Consider the following 24,840-nt stretch of genomic DNA (forward strand, 5'->3'; position numbering starts at 1 on the left):
TTGAGGGTCTCTCGACCTGGAACAATATTTCTGAAGCTTCTTGTTGAGACGAGATGCCATCATGTCTACTTGAGGAACTCCCCAAAGACTTGTCACCTCTGCGAAGACTTCTTGGTGGAGGCCCCACTCTCCTGGATGGAGATCGTGTCTGCTGAGGAAGTCTGCTTCCCAGTTGTCTACTCCCGGAATGAAAATTGCCGACACAGCCTTTACATGTCTTTCTGCCCAGAGGAGTATCTTCGTCACCTCTGCCATTTCCGCTCTGCTTTTCGTTCCACCCTGCCTGTTTATGTACGTGACTGCTGTTACATTGTCCGACTGGATCTGCACGGAATGATCTTGAAGAAGATGTACCGCTTGTTGAAGGCCGTTGTAAATGGCTCTCAATTCCAGCACGTTTATGTGAAGGCAGGCTTCCTGACTTGACCATTTTCCTTGGAAGCTTTCCCCCTGAGTGACAGCTCCCCAGCCTCGGAGACTTGCATCCGTGGTTACCAGGACCCAGTCCTGAATCCCGAACCTGCATCCCTTTAGTAGGATTTAGCCACCACAGGAGCAAAATCCTGGCTTTTGACGACAGGATTATCTTCCGATGCATGTGTAGGTGGGATCCCGACCACTTGTCCAATAGGTCCCACTGGAATACCCTGGCATGGAACCTGCCAAACTGTATGGCCTCGTAGGCCGCCACCATCTTCCCCAACAACCGAATGCACTGATGGATCGACACACTCGATGGATTCAATATCTGTTTTACCATTTTCTGGCTTTCCAGAGCCTTTTCCACCTGAAGAAATACTCTCTGAACTTGTGTGTCCAGAATCATCCCGAGAAAAGACAATCTTGTCGTTGGTTCAAACTGTGACTTTGGATAAATTTATGATCCAACAGTGTTGTTGGAGTATTGACAGGAAGAGTGTGAGGTTTTAGAAGAGTGTGATGTTTTGTAACAACTGCTCCCTGGATCTCGCCTTTATCAGGAGATCGTCTAGATAAGGAATTATGTTGACTCCTTTTTGACGCAGGAGAACCATCATCTCTGCCATCACCTTGGTGAATACCCTCGGTGCCGTGGAGAGACCGAAAGGTAACGTCTGGAATTGGTAATGGCAATCCTGAACCGCGAATCTCAGATAAGCCTGGTGAGGAGGATAAATGGGAGCATGCAGGTAAGCATCGTTTATGTCTACAGACACCATGTAGTCCCCCTCCTCCAGACTGGAAATCACTGCCCTCAGTGATTCCATTTTGAACTTGAATCGTTTCAAGTAGAGATTCAGATTTTTCAGGTTTAGGACCGGTCTGACCGAGCCGCCCGGCTTCGGAATTACAAAAAGGCTTCAATAAAACCCCTCCCCTTGTTGTGACAAAGGTACCAGGACTATGACCTGATCCTGACATAATTTTTGGATTGCCGCTGTTACTGCTTCCCTTTCTGGAAGAGAAGCTGACAAGGTCGATTTGAAAAATCGGCACGGGGGAACGTCTTGAAACTCCAGCTTGTATCCCTGGGACACTATTTGCAACACCCAGGGATCCAGGCCAGACAGAATCCAACCTTGGCTGAACAGTTTGAGACGTGCCCCCACCCGAGTGGCCTCCCGCAAAGGAGCCCCAGCGTCATGCTGAAGATTTGGCAGAAGTAGGGGTAGACTTCTGCTCCTGGGAACCTGAAGCTGTTGTGGACTTCTTTCCCTTTCCCCTACCCGCAAAGAAGGGGGAACCTCTCGCTTTTTTGTATTTACTGGGCCGAAAGGACTGCATGTGCAGGTGATATGTCTTTTTTGCCGGTGCAGGCGCAGAGGGCAAAAATGTTGACTTGCCTGCGGTAGCCGCCGAGACTAACGCATCCAGTCCATCGCCAAATAAGGCCTCACCTTTATATGGGAGAGCCTCCACATTTCTTTTGGAAACTGTATCCGCGTTCCACTGGCGAATCCACAACGCCCGCCGAGCAGATACTGTCATGGTAGCGGCTTGTGAACTGAAGAGTCCAATATCTTTCATCGCTTCTAACATGTATGCGGCAGCGTCTTTGATATTCCCTAACTTAAGGAGTATCTCAACTTTATCAATCGTGTCAATTTCTGATGACACGCTTTCTGACCATTTTTCAATAGCGCGACTCACCCACGCACAAGCAATTGTGGGCCTGAGCAGCGTACCACTGGCAACATAAATGGATTTCATCTTTCGGTCTGCCGGCTCTTTTAGTGAAGCCGTGCCAGGTGCAGGGAGAATTACCTTCTTTGTCAACCTGGACAGTGCACTGTCTAACACAGGGGGTGACTCCCATTTTTTCCTGTCCTCAACCGGGAAAGGATAAGCTATCTGAATTCTCTTGGGAATACGAAATTTATTTTCGGGATTCCCCCACATCCCTTCAAAGAGTGTATTAAGCTCGTGGGAAGGAGGGAAAGTGACCTTAGATTTATTTTCTTAATAGAAATAAGCCTTCTCCTGAGGTACAGGAGTGGCTTCCGTGACTTCCAGAACTTCCCTTATAGCCACAATCATATATTGCATATTTTTTGCCAGTTTATGATCTATTTCTCTGGAGTCACTATCGTCGACACAAGAATCGGTGTCCGTGTCGGTATCAGTATTCACAATATTCGCAAATGGTCTCATATGTGACCCAGAAGGGTCACCTGCGGATGGAAGAACAGAGCCCTGAAAAATCACATCCTCCACAGATTTTCTCCAGCACTCAGCATGCGATTCAGACATCTAATTTCCTATTGATATGATGCATACTACCACCACATTACACTTCTGTGTCCCTAAAATGGTTTCCTCTGGAGAGGAACTCCCTGCCTCTGACATGTCTTACACACGTGTACAACACAGACACACTGGGACTTATATGGGACAGAACAACAGTAAAATCTGTCAGAGGGACACAGTTTAGGAGCAGCCAGTTCACAACCCCAGCGCCAGTATTGAATGCCTGTGAACACAGAATGCCCACTGACATGCAGCGCTTTTTACACAGTAAAACACACTTGTAAAGCACCAAATTCGCTTGGGCCCCCCCGTTTTGCACCTTGATACTTGTAGTCAGAAGTGAAGGAGGACCAGCGATGTCTCTGCAGCCTGAGGAGACAGAAAATGGCACTGAGCAGTGTGCTGGCTGCCTGAGGAAGAAGCTCCGCCCTTTTACCTCAGAAACTTTTCATAATATTTATACTGGCGGGGGTAGGGATGTGCCTGGGCATCTTATGCCTCCTTTTGCCAGTTTATAGAGGTGTTTTTGCTGCCCAGGGTGCCGCCCCCGCCCCCCCCCCCCCCCCGTGCCCTGCAGTGCCTGTGTGTGTGGGCAGCAATGGTGCGCTGTGCTCCCGCCAGCCGCGTTGTACCTCAGCAGTCACTTTTCTTGATAGAAGATCTGTCTTCTTCTACTCACCTGTCTTCTGACTTCTGGCTCTGTGAGGGGGGGTGACAGCGTGCTGTGGGAGTGAGCATCTAGACACGGCTAGCGTTCAGTACCCTCCAGGAGTTAATGGTGTCCTGTCAGCCAGAAGCAGAGCCATGAAACTCTTGAGGAAGTTGGTTCCTACTTCTGCCCCCTCAGTCCCACAAAGCAGGGAGACTGTTGCAAGCAGTTATCCCTGAAAACAAAAAACCTAACAAGTTTTTTCAGAGAAGCTCAGTAGAGCTCCCCTAGAGTGCATCCAGTCTGCCTGGAAACATTTCTAAAACTGAGGTCTGGAGGAGGGGCATAGAGGGAGGAGCCAGTTCCCACCCATTGAAAAGTCTTAAGAGTGCACATGGCTCCTGCGGAACCGTCTATACCCCATGGTCATGAAGTGGACCCCAGCATCCTCTAGGATGTATGAGAAAAATTTATTTTCAGGATATTCCATGATGCCCTAACTAGGGAATCTAATTCTTTAGAAACCGGGAAGGTTACAGAGGACTTTGGCTTAACATTAAAATACAATTCCTTTGCCTGCTCTTCCTCCTTATTAGGGATATTAAGCTCCTCTCTAATGGCATAAATGAGGGCTTCAACACCCGGGGACAGGTAATCATCCTGGTCCACCTCAGCCTCTCCCTCATAAAGTTAGTTCAGAATCACTCAGATTGTAACAATTGAGGGAGAGTGCATTTGTGAGAGACCAACAGGGGGGGCTGAAGAGCCTGTCTGTGGTCGGCAGCAGTTACCATAAACGTGTCCGTAGTTTGTTTCAGGGCTTGCCTTTCTTGCTTAGCCGTAGCCAACTCTGAATTAATATTGGAAAATAGGATTTTAAATCCTTTTCTCGTAGTCCATAAGGGATATTGGGGACAGATTAGTACGATGGGGTATAGACGGGTCCAAAGGAGCCAGTGCACTTTAAATTTCTTCAGCTGGGTGTGCTGGCTCCTCCCCTCTATGCCTTCTTCTACAGCTCAGTTATAGGTAAACAGTGCCCGAAGGAGAAGGAACATAACAAAAAGTGTGGTGAAAATTTCACACCAGCACACCAATATATAACTTAGCTATCAACAGCTGGCAACATTAACAGCAACAGCTGAACAGGAACACATACAGAGAACCTGCAGAAAGTCACTGCACAGAGGCGAGTGCCCAATATCCCTTATGGACTACAAGAAAAGGATTTACCGGTAGGTATTTAAAATCCTATTTTTTCTATCATCCATATGGGATATTGGAGACAGATTAATACGATGGGGATGTCCCAAAGCTTCCAGAACGGGCGGGAACGTGCAGAGACATCTGCAGCACCGCCCGCCCAAACTGGGTATCCTCTTTAGTCATCAAACTTGCAGAACTTCACAAAAAGTGTTCTTCCCCGACCAGGTGGCAACTCGGCATAGTTGCAGGGCCGAGAATCCACGTGCAGCTGCCCAGGAAGAGCACACCGATCTTGTAGAGTGGGCCTTCAGATACTGTGGAACCGGTTAGGCTGCCGACACACAGGCCTTTTGGATAGTAAGCCTAATCCAACAAGCAATGGATTGCTTAGAAGGGCAACCCTTTTTCTGCCCATCATAGAGCACGAACAAGGAATCCGTTTTTCTGATCCGAGCCGTCCTTTTGATATAAATTTTCAAGGCTCGCACAGCATCCAGTGCCTCAGGAGGAGCAGAAGTGTCAGAACTGGACGGAATCACGATAGGTTGACTCAAGTGAAACGTGGAGATCACCTTCGGCAGAAACTGCTGTCTAGTCCTGAGCTCCCCTCTGTTCTCGTAAAAGACCAAGTATGAACTTTTGCACGACAAGGCCTCCAATTCAGAGACACGCCCAGCAGAAGCCAGGGCCGGTAACATCACAGTTTCCACGTGAGGTACTTATCTTCTACTGTCGTCAGAGGTTCAAACCGGGGGGACAGTAGAAAACGTAACACTACATCCAGATCCCAAGGTGCCGTAGGCGGCACGAATGGAGGCTGTATGTGAAGCACCCCTTGCAAGAAGGTCTGAACTTCTGGCAAGAGAGCCAACTTCTGCTGAAAGAAGATGGGAAGAGCTGTAATCTGGACCTTAATGGATCCCAGACGTAAGCATTTATCCAATCCAGCCTGCAGGAATCGTAGGAACCTTCCCAAATTGAATTCTGCAGAGGGATATGTGCGTTTCTCTGCCAGATATGATGATAGTGTTTCGACATCACAGGTTTTCTGGCTTGCACCATAGTGGCATTGGCCTTTTTAGAAAGCCCTTTGTGAGCTAGGATGTTCCGCTCAACTTCCATGCCGCCAAACGAAGCCGCCGTTAGTCCGGGTAGACGAGCAGTCCTTGTTGAAGATCACTTTTTAGTGGTAGAGGCCAAGGGTCCTCTACGGGCATGTCCAGAAGAGCCGCGTACCACGTTCTTCTGGGCCAATCCGGGGCAATCAAGATTGCTTCCATTCTTTGATTTCTGATCCGCTTGAGCACCCTTGGGATCAGCGGAATCGGAGGAAACAGGTAGACCAGCTGGTAAGGCCAAGGCAATGTCAGCGCATCCACTGCACTTACCTAAGGGTCCCTGATTCGTGAGCAAAAGCAGCAAAGCTTCTTGGTGAGACGAGAGGCCATCAAGTCGATCTGTGAGCATCCCCACCTGTCCATGATTTGCTGAAACACCTGAGGGTGTAGTCCCCACTCCCCCCGGATGGTGGTTGTGGCAACTTAGGAAGTCCGCTTCCCAGTTGTCCACTCCCGGAATTAAGTTCGCAGACAGTGCTCTTGCATTTCTGTCTGCCCAGAGGAGTAGTCTTGACACTTCTCACATGCAGGTCCTGCTTTTTGTCCCTCCTTGTCGATTGATGTATGCCACCGCTGTGGCGTTGTCCGACTGCACCTGGGTCGCCTGATCCCAGAGTAGAGGGGATGCCTGAATCAGAGCATTGTAGATAGCCCGAAGTTCCAGAATGTTGATAGGAAGTAGGGCCTCTTGGGCAGACCACCTGCCCTGGAACTGCACCCCCTGGGTGACAGCTCTCCATTCTCTCAAGAGTCGCATCCGTCGTAAGGAGGATCCAATCCTGAATCTCAAAGTGTCGACCTTCCAGCAGGTTAGAAAACTGTAGCCACCACAGGAGAAAGATCCTGGCCTGGGGTTACAGCCGAATCTTCCGGTGCATCTTAAGATGGGAATCGGACCACTTGTTCAGGATGTCCAATTGAAACGGTCTGGCAGGAAACCTTCAGAATTGAATTGGCTCGTACGAGGCCACCATCTTTCCCAACAATTTTATGCAAAGATGAATAGAGACTCCAGCAGGTCGGAGCACCATGCAAACCATTTCTTGAAGTGTTCTTTTTCATCTTGGAGGAATACTTTCTGAGCTACAGTATCCAGTAGCATTCCCAGAAACAGGAGCCGTTGAGACGGTTCCAGGTGGGACTTCTGCAGAATGAGGATCCACACGTGGTGTGACAGAAGTTGGATAGTGCAATCTATATTGAGCAATAGAAGCTCCCTGGAGCTTGCTTTTATCAGGAGATCGTCCAGGTATGGAATTATATTGACTCCCTGGACCCCGAGTTGAAACATAATTTCCGCTATCACCTTCATGAACACCCTCGGAGCTGTAGATAGGCCTAAGGGCAATGCCTGAAACTGGTAGTGATCGTTCAGCAGGGCAAACCTCAGATAGGCCTGATGGGGAGGCCAGATTAGGATATGTAGGTAAGGGTCTTTGATATCCAGGGACACCAGGAATTCCTGTTCCTCTCTCAAAGATTCCATCTTGAATTTGAAAACCATCAGGTAAGGATTCAAGGACTTCAGATTCAGAATGGGTCTCACAGAACGGTCAGGTTTTGGTACTACGAACAGACTGGAGTAGTAACCTTGCCCTTGTTGTAGAAGGTGTACTGGAACAATGACCTGAGATTGGACCAACTAGGATTTGAAAAATCGTTGGGGAGGAGTATCGTCGAACTCCAGCTTGTAACCCTGAGAGATAAAGGTCCCTTACCCAAGCATCTTGGTAGGAACCGTCCCAGATGCAGCTGTAGTGACGTAACATTGCTCCCACTATGATATCCCCTCGGGGTGGGTGGGCACCGTCATGCTGAAGTCTTTGCAGAAGCAGAACTGGTGTTCTGGTCCTGAGATCCGGCAACTGCTGGTTTCTTAAGTTTACCTCTGGAGCCTCTAGCTGCGTTTGAGGCCCCTCTGGCCCTAGATCGAAATCTGGAGGACCGAAAGGACTGAGTAGACGTCCCGGGCAGGTACGTCTAGCAGGCAGAGCCCACGAAGGGAGAAACATGGATTTTCCAGCAGTAGCTTTGGAAATCCATGCGTCCAATTCACCTACAAAGAGCCATTCACCTGTGAAGGGAAGAGATTCCACATTATGTTTGGAGTCAGCATCAGCAATCCACTGATGCAACCATTGGGCTCTGCGCGCAGACACAGCCATAGCCGTGGTCCTAGCATTAATATGGCCAATCTTTTTAAGGGGGTCAGAGGACTCTTGCCATGTCCTGATTGTGATTCAGGAAAGTAACAGTATTAACTAAGGTCATATCACCCGAAAAATCTTCCTTCATTTGATTAGCTCAGGAATGAATTGCATGCGTCATCCAGCAACCTGCAATGACCGGCCTTTGAGCAACACCTGCAGCAATGTAAATAGATTTCACAGTGGTCTCAAATTTCCTATCTGCCGGGTCCTTTATCGTAAAGGAGCCCAGAGCAGGGAGTCTTATTTGCATTTGCAGTGAGCTAAGAGGACATATCAGACATCATACTTTTGATAGCCCCCAATCAGGAGGGCTCTAAACTCTCCCACACATTGATATCAGCATTCTGAGATGGCTGACTACCATATTGAAGCAGAACACAGTAAGAATACACAAAAAAAAAAATAATAAAAAAAAAAATATATATAACAAATATAGACAGAAACAAGCGCTGATTGTTACTTTGAAGTACAAATAGACATTAAAAACCACAAATGTGCTTGCAAAATCAAGTGCATTAAAATTAATGCTTAAAATTTCACTAGGTCCACCTTCAGATTTTTAAGGACCGCTGCTCCCCTTTGGTCAATCCGAATTCCCACGGATGTAATGTATCTGTTAAAAAAGCATATAAAGGGGGCGCTCCATAGTGCATAAAAGTATTTAATAAAATAACATGAACAAACGTACACAATGAGATTCAACTCGTACCGAAAGGCAACCAGTGTGGGCTGGTTACCACATGATTTCACAATGATCTCCCGGCAAAGGCTGGAACCAGAAGTCAACTAGTCCGTATTGGAATCCTCACCCCGCCGTCTGCCGCTGGAGGGCCGCGAGTAGGAACACACCAGCCGTGGACTTCGGGATTCAACAGCCCCAGGGAGTGCAAGCGTCAGTTGACTCCGCCTTAACGCGTTTCGTCATCGACTTAGTCAGAAGGCTGGAGTACCTGACGCTGTGGTCCTCTTTTATAGCTCAGACCCGTGATGTTCTACATGATTACAATTCATTTTACCTGAATAGCGGAATTGGACGCCCTAATCAAATCACATCCTTATTAGCTGACAAGTATTAATCATTAAAAAGAATTTTTAAACGTCACTTACATTCAGATAATATCTCCAAGGCAATAAATATGTAACTTTAGGTAAATACCAAGCAGCCATTAGGATTAATATAATCAATGCCTCCAACCCGCATTTCAGAATAACATTTATTAATTACATACAATAATATTACCTATATATACAGTATTACAATATTGCACTATCATCTGGATCCTAAACCTCTTTAGTAAACAATATATATTTTTAATAATATTATTTACTTTTTGTTCCTATGAGTATATTCCTGATCGACTAATTGAGAAATATTGCGGCCCACACTGTTTCCTAGGGAGCCTACAGGGAAGTGGACCTCTAATACAGTGATGCAGGCCAGACCAGGATGTTTCTCCTGTGGTAGTTGTACCACATGTCGATCTATGCTGACTGGGTCCTTTTTCAACCATCCCCATACAGGAAGAGTAATTAAAATGAGGTACCATTTACATTGTAAATTGGACCACAATGATTTACCTCCTCAAATGTCCATGTAGATTATGCTATGTTGGGCTCACCACACGGAACTTTAGAGACCGTATGGCAAATCACAGGTCATCCATCCACACAGCATTGCAGACTGGACAGACCGACAAACCGGTGGCTCGGCATTTTCTGCAGGCACGACATCAGGTAGCAAGCCTGAAATGTAGGCTTATAGATTGGATACCACCGAGATCCACCGGGGGCGATAGAACATTGGCCCTTAAACGCCGTGAAAGCTATTGGATACATGTTCTAGACACCGTGACTCCAAGAGGCCTTAATGAGGGTAATCCCCTCAATGTATTTTTATAGACCCCTGTACTGGGTACTGATTGGGTGGAGGGTGGTCTGTAGGTGTTACGCTTAACCATCAGTGACTGTAAACACTGGTGATTTGGTCACTCATGTTATAACTATATTGGGGTGATAGTATAAATACTGATGCCTGATATATTCCTGTGTATAATATTTAAAGTACATAGTGGTTCAGTACATCTTAAAAAAAAAATTATAATTTTTTTATCATTTATTATTCACTATTTTTCATTTTATATAAAAATTTTTTTTTTGAGTTTATGTATTTGTTTATTTTGTTTCAATAAGGGATAGTATGCATACATGGTTCGCACTTTCTGTGAACTTACCGGTCCTTGGTTGACTACACCTTCTGCATATATGCAGGTTATTTAATCATTGAATATGGGTACTTTTTCCAATCAGGCGACTAACCACAGGAGTCAGTCTTTGAATACTAACTTGCCAGTATATGGTCAGTCGAATGACGGAGGCTTTATTGTCAACGTCAGACAGTTAATGGATATTAGGACCGTTTTTGATTTGAGACATATATGGTACCCCTATTAATTGTACCTGAGGATTCCTTATGTATATATATATATATATATATATATATATATATATATATATATATATATATATATATATATTCCCCATGTGGCATATTTATTTTAGAGTTGAATTTTTCCTGTTGATGGCCGTAGAACCAGATTTGTAATATGTTGATAATGTAGCTAGTCTGCTTGTGAGGGGGGCTCGAACATGACGGCGCCCACGTTGCTGTGGAACGCATTTGGAAGCATAGTTCCGACCTGATGGAACGCACGGCGACGCGACTTCCGGTCGCGTATTCGCCGCTGTGGAACGCACCGCCACGTCACTTCCGCCTTGGTGGAACGCAGGGTGATGTGGCGGCCGGTCTCCGACCTGCGGGTGTCGTTGCCGGCGGTGTCTGGTGATGTGTGGGGACAGCGTGACTCGGGCTGGCTCTTGGCCCGTGTCTTTGGAGGGGGTTGCAGCTGTGGGTGGTTGGTTTATGCAGTCCTGAGGACCTGATGGTTTTTTCCCCCAGCACCGCGTCACTTCCGGCCGGCACGCTATTTAAATTCACTCTGTAGTCAGGAGAGTCATGCAGCTACACGCATGATGTCTCCAGTTCTGAGTAAGTTGATTATTACATTGTGGGTTGTTCTGAAGACTAATTTTGGATATGAATTAACCCTGGACCTCCTTGCAGCATTGTGAATTACTACATCCTTGGCTGCATCCAGGTGTGAGGATGGCTGTCTAATAGGTAACTTTTAAGTCTCTTTGTTTATGTATAAATTTGATGATACACCAGTTGGTGTTGGTAGAGTGGTAATTTCAAATTATATTTGTATTCCTTGTGTGTTTTAGTGGTATGGACAATAAGTCCTGTGTGGCCTGTCAGAGTTGTCCAATTGTAATATCATATGCAATTGATATTGTATAAGGCGGACGATATGTTACAGGTATGGGTCATCAACAATTGATTAGGTGGAGGTGATTCACCAGGGTGATAACTTTATATAGTGTACACACCCAGTTTTATCAGAATTTTAAATAAAAACTTTTTTTTCCATATTGTGGTGTGTGGTTTCCCAGGGACCGGTGAGGCTTGTAATTCTGATTGTGATTATTGTCTTTGCAGATATTTATCTTTTCTACTACTATCATTGAATATTTGACATGCTGTATCACCGGTCTTGAGAAAGGCCTATCAATAGGCCGAAACGTCAACATTAAAAACTACGGTGACATGTGATTGTTTCTGATTGATTGGTACTTATACAGCGAGAGTGCATCCCCACTTTGTGGACACTTTTTCTATATATATATATATATATATATATATATATATATATATATATATATATATATATATATATATATATATATAAAACAGGGGGGCTAGGGATACCGGCGACTAATGTGGCTAAAAGACCGTGTTTTAAAAAATGTTTTTTAAAAAATTGAAAGCCAAAAAATATATAAAAGCAAAAAGTTTTTAATACATGAGAGTAAAAAATGTTTGTAGTAAAAACACAGATTTCATATAAAACAAAGTACAAAAATATAAAAGGATAGGAAATTAACTTAACTTGAAAACACTGGGTGGTCAGTACAGGTCCAACGCGTTTCTTCTCAACAGACTTCTTCAAGGGGTAGGGACAGAATGAAGCTGTATGTCTATTTATACCCATATCACTTCGGTATGAGGTGATGACATCATAATGGATCATGTGATATGATCTGACAATAAGCACTGAAAGAACGTACAAAGCTCATTTTAAAACACATTTTAAAACATATCAGGGGTGGGATCCTCATCTGGCATGTCCATTATTGGTGAAAACGAGTTAGAAATAGTGTAAATAACGTTTAAAAACGTCCAGAATGCGGACGGGAGTTATTTCCACCACACTTCCGGTGACGGAGGACTCCATTCGTCACTTCCGCCCCACTTCCGGCGGCGATCGTGGCAGCTCCCGGCTTCCTGGATCTCAATGCGCATGCGCCCACGCGTGTTCTGTGTTGCTCATAGAGAGGGATGTTTTGTCTCTTCCAGCTCACTCGGGGAGAGTCCATTTTACATGGGTTTCTTGCCATATATTTCAATGAGGCTGCGGCGGCCATCTTTAAGTAGTCATGCAGACATTCCCAGAACACAGGCCACTCGGTTCCCATGGCGACATGTTGCATATATGGAATAATAAAAAACAAATGATAGAATCACCATAATATAATATAAATATTCAAATAAATACAGTTTTCATGGCTGCAGTTAAAAGTAGACATAGTCATAATAAAAAATAGACATAAGTCATTTAATATATTTTATAGTGCCAGTGCAGTGAAAGTGAATATCTTTAAGTGTTGTATCATTAAAGGTGATATTGGGCTCATCTAGATAGTGATGCCCGTGAGGGAATTAACAATATAAAAAATATATAATAAATTATATATATAAAATATATATATATATATATATATATATATATATATATATATATATATATATATATAATGTAAGATAGGTGCAAGGGAACGGGAGTGTGCAAATGGTAATCCAACGTGTTAGAATTAATTAATATCAAATGGGTGACAATAAAATACTGCAGTGCTTGGTCAATTATTTATTGGTGCTCGTCTGTCATCATTACAGTACCTGATCTTCCCAGGTAGTCTCCCTCCCTGGTATTGGTCAGGCCCGAACACTGCTTAGCTTCCAAGATCAGACGAGATTGGGCGTACCAGCGTGGTTTGACTGTATGTGAATTTTAACAGACATCAAAGTGCCAAAGACCCGGTTAAAAAATGTTTTGATTCAATAAAAGTGCTCATCAATAGGTCGATATGTATTATGCAACAACTGTTATCCTTACAGTACCTGATCTTCCCAGGTAGTCTCCCTCCCTGGTACTGGTCAGGCCCAGACACTGCTTAGCTTCCAAGATCAGGCGAGATTGGGCGTACCAGTGTGGTTTGACTGTACGCGGATTCAAACAGACACCATGATAACAAAGACCTGGTATTTTGAAACACTTGTTTAATATTTTTTAAAGTGCAAAACGTGTCTTATTGGATGACGTGGAATACAAAACAAGAAGGAAAGAAAAATGGTATGCAGAGGATAAGAGGAGTAGCGGATACTGCACCTTATAAAAAAGGTGCAATTTCATATCCCTCGTTCAGGCAAGCTGGATGTAGAGTACGCAACTGAAAGATCCAGTAGATTTCACGTCTGGAAAGTTTATTAACGAGGTCCCCTCCTCTTTCACCCAGGACCACGTGTTCAATAGCCTTGAACGTAATTTCCTCTGGATTGGAATCATGTTGTACCGCAAAATGTCTGGAAACTGCATGGCTCTCTACTTTGTTTTTGATATTTCTTATGTGCTCCTGGATCCGTAATTTCCGGGGTCTTTTTGTCTTTCCCACATATTTCATTTTACAGGTACATTCCAAAAGGTAAATCACAGATGTTGTATTGCAGTTCATAAAGTCCTTTATGTTGTATTCCTTTTTATCATCCGTATCACTAAATGTTTTCCTGTTTCGATGTAAGTATCTGCAGATGTTGCACTTTCCACATTTATATGATCCTGTACATTTCAGGCTCGGGGTCTTGTACAATGCTTCCTCTCTTAGCATACTTGGTGCAACAATGTCCTTCAAATTTCTTGTTTTTTTGAATATGAGTTCAGGTTGTGGCGGCAGAATCTCCTTAAGAACCGGGTCCATTAAAAGAATGTTCCAATGAGTTCTGAGTGACTTCCGTATTATTTTCTCATGCTGACTGAATGTGGTAATGAAGGCGACCGAGTCTTTTTTCTCCTCTCTGGTTTTATACGTTAATAATTCCTCTCTGTGGAGGCTTCTTGTCTTTCCCAGAGCTGCATTTAGAATGGGCTCAGGATAACTTTTATCCTCAAATCTTTTTCTGTAGACTTCAAGTTGGTCATCACAGTCTTTGGAGCTAGTGCAATTCCTTTTTATCCTTGAGAATTGGGATGCCGGGATATTGTTCTTCCACCTTTCCAGGTGGTTACTGTGATAGTGCAAGTAACTGTTCATGTCCACTTCCTTGATAAAATTTCTCGACGTGACCCTCCCATTCTCTCCAGATAAAATCAGATCCAGGTACTCCATAGATCTACTATCGACAGTTGAAGTAAAAGCAAGGTTCAAGTCGTTGGTTCCCAGAGTCCTGAGGAAATCATTAAAAGTTTCTGTTGAGCCGTCCAGATTATTAAAATGTCATCAATGTGTCTTTTGTACAATACCACATTCTCTTTAAAAGCTCTTGAGTTGTAAACATGTACTCTTTCCCAACTTCCCATAAACAAGTTGGCAAAACTCGGGGCAAACGTTCCCATTGCTGTACCGCAGCATTGTAAGTAAAACTGGTTTAAAAATGTTAAATAATTATGACTGAGGATAAAATGCATAAGATCACATATAAAATCCCTGTGGGTGCCAGTGAGGGAAGGGTTGCTTTCCAAAAACTCCCTACATGCGGATATGCCTTTCGAATGCTCAATACATGTATACAAAGATTGGACATCTACAGTCGCCCAAATGTATGAGTCTTTCCACTCCACCGTTCTTATTATATTAAGTACCGATGTAGTATCTTTCAAAAAAGATGGAAGCTCCTTCACATGTTTCTTTAAAAACACATCGACATACTCCGACAAGTTTGCGGTAAGCGACCCGATCCCTTTTTTTGAAAGATACTACATCAGTACCTAATATAATAAGAACGGTGGAGTGGAAAGACTCATACATTTGGGCGACTGTAGACGTCCAATCTTTGTATACATGTATTGAGCATTCGAAAAGCATATCCGCATGTAGGGAGTTTTTGGAAAGCGACCCTTCCCTCACTGGCACCCACAGGGATTTTATATGTGATCTTATGCATTTTATCCTCAGTCATAATTATTTAACATTTTTAAACCAGTTTTACTTACAATGCTGCGGTACAGCAATGGGAACGTTTGCCCCGAGTTTTGCCAACTTGTTTATGGGAAGTTGGGAAAATGTACATGTTTACAACTCAAGAGCTTTTAAGGAGAATGTGGTATTGTAGAAAAGATACATTGATGACATTTTAATCATCTGGGAAGGCTCAACAGAAACTTTTAATGATTTCCTCAGGACTCTGGGAACCAACGACTTGAACCTTGCTTTTACTTCAACTGTCGATAGTAGATCTGTGGTGTACCTGGATCTGATTTTATCTGGAGAGAATGGGAGGGTCACGTCGAGAAATTTTATCAAGGAAGTGGACATGAACAGTTACTTGCACTATCACAGTAACCACCTGGAAAGGTGGAAGAACAATATCCCGGCATCCCAATTCTCAAGGATAAAAAGGAATTGCACTAGCTCCAAAGACTGATGACCACCTTGAAGTCTACAGAAAAAGATTTGAAGATAAAAGTTACCCTGAGCCCATTCTAAATGCAGCTCTTGGAAAGACAAGAAGCCTCAACAGAGAGGAATTATTAACGTATAAAACCAGAGAGGAGAAAAAAGACTCGGTCGCCTTCATTACCACATACAGTCAGCATGAGAAAATAATACGGAAGTCACTCAGAACTCATTGGAACATTCTTTTAATGGACCCGGTTCTTAAGGAGATTCTACCGCCACAACCTGAACTCATATTCAAAAAAATCAAGAAATTTGAAGGACATTGTTGCACCAAGTATGCTAAGAGAGGAAGCATTGCAGACCACGAGCCTGAAATGTACAGGATCATATAAATGCGGAAAGTGCAACATCTGCAGATACTTACATCGAAACAGGAAAACATTTAGTGATACGGATGATAAAAAGGAATACAACATAAAGGACTTTATGAACTGCAATACAACATCTGTGATTTACCTTTTGGAATGTACCTGTAAAATGAAATATGTGGGAAAGACAAAAAGACCCCTGAAATTACGGATCCAGGAGCACATAAGAAATATAAAAAACGAAGTAGAGAGCCATGCAGTTTCCAGACATTTTGCGGTACAACATGATTCCAATCCAGAGGAAATTACGTTCAAGGCTATTGAACACGTGGTCCTGGGTGAAAGAGGAGGGGACCTCGTTAATAAACTTTCCAGACGTAAAATCTACTGGATCTTCCAGTTGCGTACTCTACATCCAGCTGGCCTGAACGAGGGATATGAAATTGCACCTTTTTTATAAGGTGCAGTATCCGCTACTCCTCTTATCCTCTGCATACCATTTTTCTTTCCTTCTTGTTTTGTATTCCACGTCATCCAATAAGACACGTTTTGCACTTTAAAAAATATTAAACAAGTGTTTCAAAATACCAGGTCTTTGTTATCATGGTGTCTGTTTGAATCCGCGTACAGTTAAACCACACTGGTACGCCCAATCTTGCCTGATCTTGGAAGCTAAGCAGTGTCTGGGCCTGACCAGTACCAAGGAGGGAGACTACCTGGGAAGATCAGGTACTGTAAGGATAACAGTTGTTGCATAATACATATCGACCTATTGATAAGCACTCTTATTGAATCAAATTTTTTTTTAACCGGGTCTTGGGCACTTTGATGTCTGTTAAAATTCACATACAGTCAAACCACGCTGGTACGCCCAATCTCGTCTGATCTTGGAAGCTAAGCAGTGTTCGGGCCTGACCAATACCAGGGAAGGAGACTACCTGGGAAGATCAGGTACTGTAATGATGACAGACGAGCACCAATAAATAATTGACCAAGCACTGCAGTATTTTATTGTCACCCATTTGATATTAATTAATTCTAACACATTGGATTACCATTTACACACTCCCGTTCCCTTGCACCTATCTTACATATATATATATATATATATATATGTGGGATTTCCCATAGTGACGAAACGCGTTGGGCGTGGCTTGCATCTGCAGACGAAGTCGGTCTCCAGTCTGGAACAGAGCAGACGGTCTCTCCGTGAAAAATACGCCGCCAGCAGAAGGTTCAGCCCGAGGCGACAGTTATCGGAGGACTGGCTAAGTGCATCAATTTTAACTTTCATGTACGTGGATATTTACATAGTAAAGTGTTACCTTTTATTACCATTCACCGGTGCGCTCTCCTTATTCTTGATAATATATATATATATATATATATATATATATATATATATATATATTTATTATATTGTTAATTCCCTCACGGGCATCACTATCTACTTCTAGATGAGCCCAATATCACCTTTTATGATATGACACTTAAAGATATTCACTTTCACTGCACTGGCACTGTAAAATATATTAAATGACTTATGTCTATTTTTTATTATGACTGTCTACTTTTAACTGCAGCCATGAAAACTATGCATTTATTTGAATATTTATATTATATTATGGTGATTCTATCATTTGTTTTTTATTATTCCATATATGCAACATGTCGCCATGGGAACCGAGTGGCCTGTGTTCTGGGAATGTCTGCATGACTACTTAAAGATGGCCGCCGCAGCCTCATTGAAATATATGGCAAGAAACCCACGTAAAATGGACTCTTCCCGAGTGAGCTGGAAGAGACAAAACATCCCTCTCTATGAGCAACACAGAACACCCGTGGGCGCATGCGCATTGAGATCCAGGAAGCCGGGAGCCGCCGCATGCGCGATCGCCGCCGGAAGTGGGGCGGAAGTGACGAATGGAGTCCTCAGTCATCGGAACTGTGGCGGAAATGACTCCCGTCCGCATTCTGGACGTTTTTAAACGTTATTTACACTGTTTCTAACTCGTTTTCACCAATAATGGACATGCAAGATGAGGATCCCACCCATGATATGTTTTAAAATGAGCTTTGTACGTTCTTTCAGTGCTTATTGTCAGATCATATCACATGATCCATTATGATGTCATCACCTCATACCTAAGTGATATGGGTATAAATAGACATACAGCTTCATTCTGTCCCTACCCCTTGAAGAAGTCTGTTGAGAAGAAACGCGTTGGGCCTGTACTGACCACCCAGTGTTTTCAAGTTAAGTTAATTTCCTATCCTTTTATGTTTTTGTACTTTGTTTTATATGAAATCTGTGTTTTTACTACAAACATTTTTTACTCTCATGTATTAGAAACTTTTTGCTTTTATATATTTTTTGGCTTTCAATTTTTTTAAAAACATTTTTTAAAACACGGTCTTTTAGCCACATTAGTCGCCGGTATCCCTATCCCCCCTGTTTTATGTATTTTTAACAACATTATACCATTGTTGTATTTTTAGGGTTTGGCTGACACCTTTTTATAAGGGAAAATGGGCTTTTAGTATTTTTTGTGTGGTGAAACTTTTAACGTTTACATAGCCTTACTGAGACTTTAATTTCACAAGTGGCGCTGTACTATTTTCTTGTGCATATATATATATATATATATATATACACTGCTCAAAAAAATAAAGGGAACACTAAAGTAACATCCTAGATCTGAATGAATGAAATAAGAATTTACTTACCGATAATTCTATTTCTCATAGTCTGTAGTGGATGCTGGGGACTCCGAAAGGACCATGGGGAATAGCGGCTCCGCAGGAGACTGGGCACAAAGTAAAAGCTTTAGGACTAGCTGGTGTGCACTGGCTCCTCCCCCTATGACCCTCCTCCAAGCCTCAGTTAGGATACTGTGCCCGGACGAGCGTACACAATAAGGAAGGATTTTGAATCCCGGGTAAGACTCATACCAGCCACACCAATCACACCGTACAACTTGTGATCTGAACCCAGTTAACAGCATGATAACAGAAGGAGCCTCTGAAAAGATGGCTCACAACAACAATAACCCGATTTTTGTAACAATAACTATGTACAAGTAATGCAGACAATCCGCACTTGGGATGGGCGCCCAGCATCCACTACGGACTATGAGAAATAGAATTATCGGTAAGTAAATTCTTATTTTCTCTAACGTCCTAGTGGATGCTGGGGACTCCGAAAGGACCATGGGGATTATACCAAAGCTCCCAAACGGGCGGGAGAGTGCGGATGACTCTGCAGCACCGAATGAGAGAACTCCAGGTCCTCCTCAGCCAGGGTATCAAATTTGTAGAATTTAGCAAACGTGTTTGCCCCTGACCAAGTAGCTGCTCGGCAAAGTTGTAAAGCCGAGACCCCTCGGGCAGCCGCCCAAGATGAGCCCACTTTCCGTGTGGAATGGGCTTTTACAGATTTTGGCTGTGGCAGGCCTGCCACAGAATGTGCAAGCTGAATTGTACTACAAATCCAACGAGCAATCGTCTGCTTAGAAGCAGGAGCACCCAGCTTGTTGGGTGCATACAGGATAAACAGCGAATCAGATTTTCTGACTCCAGCCGTCCTGGAAACATATATTTTCAGGGCCCTGACTACGTCCAGCAACTTGGAATCCTCCAAGTCCCTAGTAGCCGCAGGCACCACAATAGGCTGGTTTAAGTGAAATGCTGAAACCACCTTAGGAAGAAATTGAGGACGAGTCCTCAATTCTGCCCTGTCCGTATGAAAAATTAGGTAAGGGCTTTTATAGGATAAAGCCGCCAATTCTGAGACACGCCTGGCTGAAGCCAGGGCTAACAGCATTACCACTTTCCATGTGAGATATTTTAAGTCCACAGTGGTGAGTGGTTCAAACCAATGTGATTTTAGGAATCCCAAAACTACATTGAGATCCCAAGGTGCCACTGGAGGCACAAAAGGAGGCTGTATATGCAGTACTCCCTTGACAAACGTCTGAACTTCAGGAACAGAAGCCAGTTCTTTTTGGAAGAATATTGACAGGGCCGAAATTTGAACCTTAATGGACCCTAAATTGAGGCCCATAGACAGTCCTGTTTGCAGGAAATGCAGGAAACGACACAGTTGAAATTCCTCTGTAGGGGCCTTCCTGGCCTCGCACCACGCAACATATTTACGCCAAATACGGTGATAATGTTGTATGGTTACATCCTTCCTGGCTTTGATCAGGGTAGGGATGACTTCCTCCGGAATGCCTTTTTCCTTCAGGATCCGGCGTTCAACCGCCATGCCGTCAAACGCAGCCGCGGTAAGTCTTGGAACAGACATGGTCCCTGCTGGAGCAGGTCCTTTCTTAGAGGTAGAGGCCACGGGTCTTCCGTGAGCATCTCTTGAATTTCCGGGTACCAAGTCCTTCTTGGCCAATCCGGAGCCACGAGTATAGTCTTTACTCCTCTCCTTATGATTCTCAGTACTTTTGGTATGAGAGGAAGAGGAGGGAACACATACACTGACTGGTACACCCACGGTGTTACCAGAGCGTCCACAGCTATTGCCTGAGGGTCCCTTGACCTGGCGCAATATCTGTCCAGTTTTTTGTTGAGGCGGGACGCCATCATGTCCACCTTTGGTTTTTCCCAACGGTTCACAATCATGTGGAAGACTTCTGGGTGAAGTCCCCACTCCCCCGGGTGAAGATCGTGTCTGCTGAGGAAGTCTGCTTCCCAGTTGTCCACTCCCGGAATGAACACTGCTGACAGTGCTATCACATGATTCTCCGCCCAGCGAAGAATCCTTGCCACTTCCATCATTGCCCTCCTGCTTCTTGTGCCGCCCTGTCTGTTTACGTGGGCGACTGCCGTGATGTTGTCCGACTGGATCAACACCGGCTGACCCTGAAGCAGAGGTCTTGCCTGACTTAGGGCATTGTAAATGGCCCTTAGTTCCAGGATATTTATGTGAAGTGACGTTTCCATGCTTGACCACAAGCCCTGGAAATTTTTTCCCTGTGTGACTGCTCCCCAGCCTCTCAGGCTGGCATCCGTGGTCACCAGGACCCAATCCTGAATGCCGAATCTGCGGCCCTCTAGGAGATGAGCACTCTGTAACCACCACAGGAGAGACACCCTTGTCCTTGGATACAGGGTTATCCGCTGATGCATTTGAAGATGCGATCCGGACCATTTGTCCAGCAGATCCCACTGAAAAGTTCTTGCGTGGAATCTGCCGAATGGAATCGCTTCGTAAGAAGCCACCATCTTTCCCAGGACCCTTGTGCATTGATGTACTGACACTTGGCCTGGTCTTAGGAGGTTCCTGACTAGGTCGGATAACTCCTTGGCTTTCTCCTCCGGGAGAAACACCTTTTTCTGTACTGTGTCCAGAATCATCCCTAGGAACAGCAGACGTGTCGTCGGAATCAGCTGCGATTTTGGAATATTTAGAATCCATCCGTGCTGTCGTAGTACTACTTGAGATAGTGCTACTCCGACCTCTAACTGTTCTCTGGACCTTGCCCTTATCAGGAGATCGTCCAAGTAAGGGATAATTAAGACGCCTTTTCTTCGAAGAAGAATCATCATTTCGGCCATTACCTTGGTAAAGACCCGGGGTGCCGTGGACAATCCAAACGGCAGCGTCTGAAACTGATAGTGACAGTTCTGTACCACAAACCTGAGGTACCCTTGGTGAGAAGGGCAAATTGGGACATGGAGGTAAGCATCCTTGATGTCCAGAGACACCATATAGTCCCCTTCTTCCAGGTTCGCTATCACTGCTCTGAGTGACTCCATCTTGAACTTGAACCTTTTTATGTAAGTGTTCAAGGATTTCAGATTTAAAATGGGTCTCACCGAGCCGTCCGGCTTCGGTACCACAAACAGCGTGGAATAATACCCCTTTCCCTGTTGTAGGAGGGGTACCTTGATTATCACCTGCTGGGAATACAGCTTGTGAATGGCTTCCAATACCGCCTCCCTGTCGGGGGGAGACGTTGGTAAAGCAGACTTCAGGAACCGGCGAGGGGGAGACGTCTCGAATTCCAATTTGTACCCCTGAGATACTACCTGCAGGATCCAGGGGTCCACTTGCGAGTGAGCCCACTGCGCGCTGAAATTCTTGAGACGGGCCCCCACCGTGCCGGAGTCCGCTTGTAAGGCCCCAGCGTCATGCTGAGGACTTGGCAGAAGCGGGGGAGGGCTTCTGTTCGTGGGAAGAGGCTGTTTGCTGCAGTCTTTTTCCCCTTCCTCTGCCCCGGGGCAGATATGAGTGGCCTTTTGCCCGCTTGCCCTTATGGGGACAAAAGGACTGAGCCTGAAAAGACGGTATCTTTTTCTGCTGCGAGGTGACTTGGGGTAAAAAGGTGGATTTTCCAGCCGTTGCCGTGGCCACCAGGTCCGATAGACCGACCCCAAATAACTCCTCCCCTTTATACGTCAATACTTCCATATGCCGTTTGGAATCCGCATCCCCTGACCACTGTCGCGTCCATAATCCTCTTCTGGCAGAAATGGACATCGCACTTACTCTTGATGCCAGAGTGCAAATATCCCTCTGTGCATCTCGCATATATAGAAATGCATCCTTTAAATGCTCTATAGTCAATAATATATTGTCCCTGTCCAGGGTATCAATATTTTCAGTCAGGGAATCCGACCAAGCCACCCCAGCACTGCACATCCAGGCTGAGGCGATTGCTGGTCGCAGTATAATACCAGTATGTGTGTATATACTTTTAAGGATATTTTCCAGCTTCCTATCAGCTGGTTCCTTGAGGGCGGCCGTATCAGGAGACGGTAACGCCACTTGTTTTGATAAGCGTGTGAGCGCCTTATCTACGCTAGGGGGTGTTTCCCAACGCGCCCTAACCTCTGGCGGGAAAGGGTATAATGCCAATAATTTTTTAGAAATTAGCAGTTTTTTATCGGGGGAAACCCACGCTTCATCACACACCTCATTTAAGTCATCTGATTCAGGAAAAACTACGGGTAGTTTTTTCACACCCCACATAATACCCTTTTTTGTGGTACTTGTAGTATCAGAAATGTTCAAAACCTCCTTCATTGCCGTGATCATGTAACGTGTGGCCCTACTGGAAAATACGTTTGTTTCCTCACCGTCGACACTGGAGTCAGTGTCCGTATCAGTGTCTGTATCGACCTGAGGTAACGGGCGTTTTATAGCCCCTGACGGTGTTTGAGACGCCTGTACAGGTATTAACTGATTTGCCAACTGTCTCATGTCGTCAACAGTCTTTTGTAAAGTGCCGACACTATCACGTAATTCTTTCCATAAGACCATCCAGTCAGGTGTCGACTTCATAGGGGGTGACATCACTAACACAGGCAATTGCTCCGCCTCCACACCATTTTCCTCCTCATACATGTCGACACAGCGTACCGACACACAGCACACACACAGGGAATGCTCTGATAGAGGACAGGACCCCACTAGCCCTTTGGGGAGACAGAGGGAGAGTTTGCCAGCACACACCAGAGCGCTATATATATATATACAGGGATAACCTTATAAGTGTTTTTCCCTAATATAGCTGCTGTATATATTAATATGCCAATTTAGTGCCCCCCCTCTCTTGTTTTACCCTGTTTCTGTAGTGCAGGACTGCAGGGGAGAGTCAGGGAGCCTTCCTCCAACGGAGCTGTGAGGAAAAAATGGCGCTTGTGTGCTGAGGAGATAGGCTCCGCCCCTTTTTCGGCGGCCTTTCTCCCGCTTTTTTGTGGAAAACTGGCAGGGGTTAAATACATCCATATAGCCCAGGAGCTATATGTGATGTATTTTTAGCCATTTAAGGTATTTTCATTGCGTCCCAGGGCGCCCCCCCCCCCCAGCGCCCTGCACCCTCAGTGACCGGAGTGTGAAGTGTGCTGAGAGCAATGGCGCACAGCTGCGGTGCTGTGCGCTACCTTATTGAAGACAGGACGTCTTCTGCCGCCGATTTTCCGGACCTCTTCACTCTTCTGGCTCTGTAAGGGGGCCGGCGGCGCGGCTCCGGGACCCATCCATGGCTGGGCCTGTGATCGTCCCTCTGGAGCTAATGTCCAGTAGCCTAAGAAGCCCAATCCACTCTGCACGCAGGTGAGTTCGCTTCTTCTCCCCTTAGTCCCTCGATGCAGTGAGCCTGTTGCCAGCAGGTCTCACTGAAAATAAAAAAACCTATTTAAACTTTTACTCTAAGCAGCTCAGGAGAGCCACCTAGATTGCACCCTTCTCGTTCGGGCACAAAATCTTAACTGAGGCTTGGAGGAGGGTCATAGGGGGAGGAGCCAGTGCACACCAGCTAGTCCTAAAGCTTTTACTTTGTGCCCAGTCTCCTGCGGAGCCGCTATTCCCCATGGTCCTTTCGGAGTCCCCAGCATCCACTAGGACGTTAGAGAAATTCTTATTAAATACTTTGTTCTTTACATAGTTGAATGTGCTGACAACAAAATCACACAAAAAATAAGATTTTACTTACCGATAAATCTATTTCTCGTAGTCCGTAGTGGATGCTGGGGACTCCGTCAGGACCATGGGGTATAGCGGCTCCGCAGGAGACAGGGCACAAAAATAAAGCTTTAGGATCAGGTGGTGTGCACTGGCTCCTCCCCCTATGACCCTCCTCCAAGCCTCAGTTAGGATACTGTGCCCGGACGAGCATACACAATAAGGAAGGATAATGAATCCCGGGTAAGACTCATACCAGCCACACCAATCACACCGTACAACTTGTGATCTGAACCCAGTTAACAGTATGACAAACGTAGGAGCCTCTGAACAGACGGCTCACAACAATAACAAC

At 44.9% G+C, this 24,840-nt stretch overlaps 1 protein-coding gene and 2 pseudogenes across 1 annotated transcript in view; 1 reads left to right on the forward strand and 2 right to left on the reverse strand.

Moving 5' to 3' along the window:
- TRIP13 (thyroid hormone receptor interactor 13) overlaps positions 1-24,840 on the reverse strand; it is a 436,692-nt gene that overhangs the window by 44,196 nt on the left and 367,656 nt on the right. The window lies entirely within an intron of this gene.
- LOC134930512 (5S ribosomal RNA) lies at positions 13,195-13,313 on the reverse strand (annotated as a pseudogene).
- On the forward strand, positions 16,911-17,029 carry LOC134930604 (5S ribosomal RNA; annotated as a pseudogene).

This window comes from Pseudophryne corroboree, chromosome 5, assembly GCF_028390025.1.
Source record: "Pseudophryne corroboree isolate aPseCor3 chromosome 5, aPseCor3.hap2, whole genome shotgun sequence".
Classification (NCBI taxonomy): Eukaryota; Metazoa; Chordata; class Amphibia; order Anura; family Myobatrachidae; genus Pseudophryne; species Pseudophryne corroboree.